Genomic DNA, 6,672 nt, shown 5'->3' with positions numbered 1-6,672 from the left:
AGAGATTGATGGCTAATCTCTTTGAATTGATGAGAGATGAAGAAGAAGAATAGATGAAAAGCCTCAAAGTGGCGTGACAAAGGAGAGGAGTGGCTGCTGGTTGTTTTTCTTTTCATAACAACACTTATATAGCTAGGTTAACACATTAAACAATTGCCACATGTCACCCTTTGATTAGCTCTAGGTTTAAGTGACCCAATCACATTGTGCCAAGTGTCAAACCTATATTTAATCTTGATTTTAATCATCTTACATGATTAAAAAACATTTTGCAAGCTTATGTGTAATCCCATGTGTCACCATCTCATGGTGCCACGTGTCACACTGCAAAATGACCAAAATGCTCCTGTGTCTTAATTTTGAGTTCTCAACCCAAAATAATTATTTTTCTTCTTATAATTAATTTATATCAAATATAAATAAATTAATTAATCTCTATTAATTAATTTCTCATTAATTAAATTCATATTTAAACACTTTAAATATAAATTTAATTTATACTACACATCCAATAATCTAGATTTGGTTTCAAGTCATGCTAGGGACTTTGCAATTTAATTGCAAACCAAACCTATTTAATTAATCAATTAAACTCTTTAATTAATTAATTAAATCATATTTAAATAGGTGATAACTTGTGCATGTGTGTGACTTACTAGGCTCATCACTAATTGGCAATGAGACATAATATCAACTCTTAATATCATCAGAACTCTTTCTTACCATAAATGATTTCTCTAAATCATTTAATGCACCTCATAGACCATGGTTAACGCCTAACATAGCATGCCATAGCCACCCAATTAGTAATAAGATTTTCCTCAAATGAACCTATAATCATATGTTACCATGCACTAGAATCTCTCTGTTACAAAATCCCAACTTAAGCTGGAGTCATGGTTTATGTCAAACTCTATTTGCTATGAATATTATATTCTCTTTTAATTCCAATTCTTGATTAAAAGGATTTTCTCATTATAAACTCTTTTCTAAATAAATCTATCTGTCCTGGCCAGGAACTTGAAACATCAAGAACAATTAAATGAACATAGGATTTTATCTCTATTTACTTAGAGGAACAAATTCCATCTTGATCAACACCTACCTCCATATATAACTAGTAGGAGCCAACAGATGCCCATATACCCATACATAGTACAAGTATGAAAGCAGTATCAAACTCAAACTACCTATATACAAGATAACTGTGTTATCTCAGGTCTAAAGATTATATGCACTGATATGATTTATGACAAAACATTGACAAGAGTAAACTCCATGTGCTTGTCATAAGTGTCACTGGTTCGGCCTACTTATCATTTATAAGTGCCTATCATGTTTGTTATATGGCATGAGACGCACCATTCCATCTTATTTATATCTCATATAAATAACTTGGGAACAAACATGAATACAATCTTTTTGGATAAGTCTTATCCTTATTATGAAGTATCCTCGATTGTGAACCTATTTATGATACTTTGTGCTAGAAATATTGTCACTCATATTCTTAACAACTTAAGAATAATATTTCTAACAAAATATCAATGCACCTTTTCTATTACGCATAAATATATTATGTAAACGGAAAAGTGGAAATGCCTTTTATTAATAAAAATATGTATAAGATACATACTAAATGATATGCTCTAGGGCATACTACTATCAGGGAGTACAAGTCTCAATTACAAAATTTTTGGTATTCATTAAGTCATTCAAATTCACCAATTACAATATATATTTATACATTACTCATAATGACTTCTTTAATTTCTTTTATTATTTCTTATGTCTTTAAGGTTACTATTCACACATTACTATTCACTCAAATTGTTGACTTTTCATATATAATAGGTGTGTTAATTCCAATTGCACTAAGATTCCAATTTTTTGGTTCTAAATTTGTTGGCATTGATTGCTAATTGCAATTCAAAGCCTTTTAAAAGTATTTCCAAATTTTTAGTTTTTAAATCCTATGTTTACTGTTTCATTGGTCTATGCTAAAGTGAGAATTTGGCTAATCTTTCTTCATAAAAGTTGTTCCTTTATGTATCTAGTTTAATTTATCTTTTAAATCACTCCATTTGGAGTTTTGTAGCTCAAGTTATGATCAAATAACCATAACTAGTTCATTTCCTAGTTCTGGTTCCTTAGCTAGGCAGATTTTGTAGTTACACTTTACAAATTTCATTGACCAAGTTACAGTCACATTTAGGTCTAGTACTCTTCATAGAATTTGTTTCCCTATATCTTATGGTCACTCAAAATTTTGAATCACAATTTTTCAAGTTTTGTAGAATTTATTATACCAATTTAATTGGCCTAGACTCTAGTATCCTGTGTCTTCATGGTCCAGATTCAGGTCAGTGAGTACGAGTGGATTTTTAGGGTTTTTACATTCATGATTTGAGGAAGGTTTCTAAAACAGTTAGATCCCTCTATCTTTGGATTCTGAAAACGTATGGCTCATTCTAAATGGAGTTTTCTAGTGGAAGATATGCTATAAACACTAATCCGAGGTTAGATGAAATTGGGTAAATTTCCAGGTTTGGATGTACTAAGTTCTTTTAAGCATTTGACCTAATTCCTTTGGGTTCTGGGTTTTGGTCAAAATACAAATATTGTAGACCTATGTCTTATAAAACTTTTTCCATTGGTTTCATTGCATTTAAATTTTTATAGACCAAGTTATGGCTATTTTGCCAAAACTGGTCCGGTAGTCTATGTCCAGAAAATTCTGGGCAGAATGGTTCAGGTCAGTTTAGTGTCCTAATTTGAGTCAACACTTTCATTAGGCTAGAAGCATTTCTGGGCTTGGTGTTCTGAATCAAAGTTTTAGTACTATGTCTAATCTTTGCAATGTATAAATTTTAGGTCATTTAGACATGTATAAAGAGAGTTATGGCCAAATGAACATGTGCTGTTCATTTGGTCATTTTTCTGGGTTCAATGTTTGGATATCCGGATTGGACTAGCAAATTGGTCAACTTTTGGATAGAATTTGGGCAGGGTTTCTTCATGAAAATGGGGAATTTTGAGTCTAGTTTCACCTCCAATTGGCCTCATACCAATTGGAGTCACAAAACTTCAGTTATAGGTAAAAAAATACCCTGGACTCATAGGTTCGAATTTCCTGCATAAGAGAAGCACCCCCAATTTTCAATTCCACCCAACTTCCAAACTTCAATTCACATTTATAGCACTTCTAATAGTCAATAATCAACCTCAACATCATCAAATTCAAGTCACAACACAAAATTCCATATTTGAGCAAACCCTAAATCAACTTGCATAAATTTTAAATTCTAAGAGAATTTCTAGCACTAACCTTATTCTTCTAGCTCCAAGCAACCTTCAATCAACCCAACACTTGATTCACCTCTTTGGGGCTGCCAACCAGATTTTCCTTTCACTTTTCTTCCCACTTTCCTTGGTTTTATGGCTGGCTATGGAGGTTTATCAAGGCTGCCAACTTTTTTTGTGGAGGAAGGTAATGATTTGGAAGCTTGAAATGGTGTTTTAATGATAGGAAAATGAAAGAATTTGAGCGGAAATGGAGAAAGTGAGGGTTGGACGAGAGAACGCTGGAGAAGAAGATGGATTTTTCATTTTTTTTGACTAATTTATCTCCTTTTTATTTGTTTATTAAATGGTTGTCTCATGGTGATTGGTGGAGAGCTTTTTAATGATGTCATCCTATGTCATAAATCTAATTTAATTCCATTTTCTTTTCTTCTTTTCTCTACTCATTTTCAATTCAATTTTTAGCAATATTTATTCATATTTTAGATCATAATAATTATTTACATAACTGGACAAGTCGACCAAAAATCATCTCTGAAGACGAAATGACCAAAATGCCCTTCGTTTGGCTTAACAGATTAAAATTGTCTGTACCGATTGAAAAATTTTTCTAAACCTTTTCTTGGCATTCTAATGCCATAGAACCCTCAATGACTCTTCTCTAGAGTCCTAAAAATTATTTTATGAATTTTCTCCTGAGTTCAGGGCTCCTAGTTGCGAAGACCGCAACTTCTCACTAGGTTATCCATCGCTAGGGCACCGGCTCATTTAACTTGGTTGTATTTTATTTCCAAAATTTCTTTTCTAAGTTTTTCTTATTAATATTTGAGTTATTTATTACTCCTCACTCTAGTCTAATTATTTTTCCAGACGTTCTAGCTATCCGAACCGACACCAGTCACCGGAATAGTAGAATATACGGAATTGCTACAGTGAGGGTGTTACAATTCTTCCCCTCTAATTTAAATTTCATCCTCGAAATTTACTGAGTGTTTTGGGTTCTGAGATAATTCCTTTACCTTTCTATTGCTCCCTCTGTCTACTTCTTTTATATATATATGGTACTATTTAGTCTTTTCGAATCTATCATTATACACTTGGCCATATCATAAGGAAAGGATACTTTACCTCAAATTCACATTTGGGGCTTCTTGTTCCTCTCCGGCTTGGGTGACATTTGGAAGTGATGTTACTGTTGTATTTGGTCCTTCCACGAACTCTGTTTGGGTCTGTGGTAAATTCCTCTTAAGACAATCTTTTAGACGATGGTCTATGGTCTCACATCTATAACAGGCTCCAGTCAATCCCCTACATTCACCTTTATGCCACTTGTTACAATGGCCACATTTTCTTGCTAATCCTGGCGCACTCACTATTAGTATTTTTGGCTGATCTCTTCTGGGTATAGGCCTGCTTCTGGATCTCCTACTTTGATCAGATTTCTGACTTAACTGTTCTCTCGGCCTCTTATTACTAGACTATCAAAATTTCCTCTTTTGCTGATCACTACTCCTCTTTTATTATTCTTCATGAACACAGCTAATATATTTCTTTCTAAACTCTATCAGAAAGAATTCCCAAGTTACGTCAGCTGGTGGCACTACCTTGGTTACGACATCCCACCACCGATATGCAGCTTCTTGTAATAATGAAACTGCACACTCCAAACTCTATTCTGGTGTGCAATGTAGCTGCTGCAGGACTCTTTCAGTCCTTTCTAACCAATACTCAGTCGCTGAAGAATTATCTTCCTTTCTACCATTGAAATCTACAGCTCCATACTTCCTAATTTTTCCTAGAGGTGATTTTCGCTGAGGCGGTGGTGGAATAACCCCAGTCATCTGTTGAAAGAAATCAATCATTTGCTCAAACAAGGCCGGTTGGGGTTGTATAGGCACCTCTTGCACTGGTGGAGCAAGATCTCCCCGATTTCCAATATCACTCCCAGTCGGGATATGACTTATTACTTCTTCTTCTACTGCCCTCTGCAATTCTGAGTCCATACCTTAACCTAAAATAACCAAGAAAACAGATCTGCATTAGTGTCACCTTAACTCATATGAATGCAATGCATGTTATGCACACAATCTTATTCTATCTATCTATGCCTAGGAACGCCTAAACCGTGCTCTGATACCAATAAATGTAACACCCCTCACCCGACTACAGTGTAGCCGAACAAAGCGTGCTACATTCGGTGCCAGAGCACCCTAACTTATCTTACTTTATTTCTTTAAAAATTTTGTTCTCATTATATTTAATATCGATTATTTTTTGATGGAGAAAATAACGGAGTTTCCCCTATTTTATTTTCGTTTGACGTGTTTTACTATTCATCTGTTTGAAAATTCACCAATATTTTCTAAGTATAATCTCATCCATACTCATATCATCATTTGAAAAATCATTATGTAATTCAAATCTATACTCATTTGTACAAATTCATTCATGCTCCATTCTTATAGCAAAATTCTCAAATTTGCATTAATTGACATCATTTGCAATAATTAAATAAATCCTTAATTTACATGATATAAAAATTAATTACAATTTGCTAATTTACATGGCAATATAAGAAATAAATAACATACACAAAATACATGATATGCTTAATGTGAGCCCTATCTACATGCATTGCTGAGGATGTGACAACCTTGAACGCTCTGCAGATCAAAACTCCAAAATCTCTTTTTAGTATTCGCTGGGCTTTAACTTCAGTACCTGCGCAAGGAAACAACTCCATCGCGCTAAGCATTGCTGCTTAGTGGTGCGATAATATAACAAGAAAATAATATACAAATAAAGATAGAAATAAAACATAATTTAAATAATTAAGATTTATTTATACTTCACATGCGGTTCTAAAATTTAATATGTTTTATCTTAATTTAGTCTTCTTTGAAAGTGTTTATTTCGCCAATGCACAGTAATAATGCACGAAGAAAAATGATCTAAAAATAATAAATTTATGCTTATATTATCATGTACGTCACATTTGCAATATTTATGTATGTTTTAATTTTCTTTGCTAATCTTTTAGCATTTTCTCAATACTTTCTAGGTTGTCTCAGATTATTTCATAATAAGTAAATTTTGATATCGGTCCAGTTCATTTCGATTCTTTCTAATAAATAACTATTCTAATTTATTTTAGGTCATCTTACTCATTTATTTAATTTCTAATATTTTTAATTACTAATATTCTTAAGTTATTTCAATAAATTTCACTGCCCAAGTAACCTATGACAGGCTGACTAAACTGGATAACGGGTTGTTGGCACTGGACACCGCGGTGCCTCGGGCCGTCATACCATAGGACGCAAAACGTCAACCACGTATGCAGTCAGTATGGCTAAAAAGCCATGATAA

This window comes from Hevea brasiliensis, chromosome 2 (assembly GCF_030052815.1).
Source record: "Hevea brasiliensis isolate MT/VB/25A 57/8 chromosome 2, ASM3005281v1, whole genome shotgun sequence".
Classification (NCBI taxonomy): Eukaryota; Viridiplantae; Streptophyta; class Magnoliopsida; order Malpighiales; family Euphorbiaceae; genus Hevea; species Hevea brasiliensis.
This window is presented reverse-complemented; position numbering follows the sequence as displayed.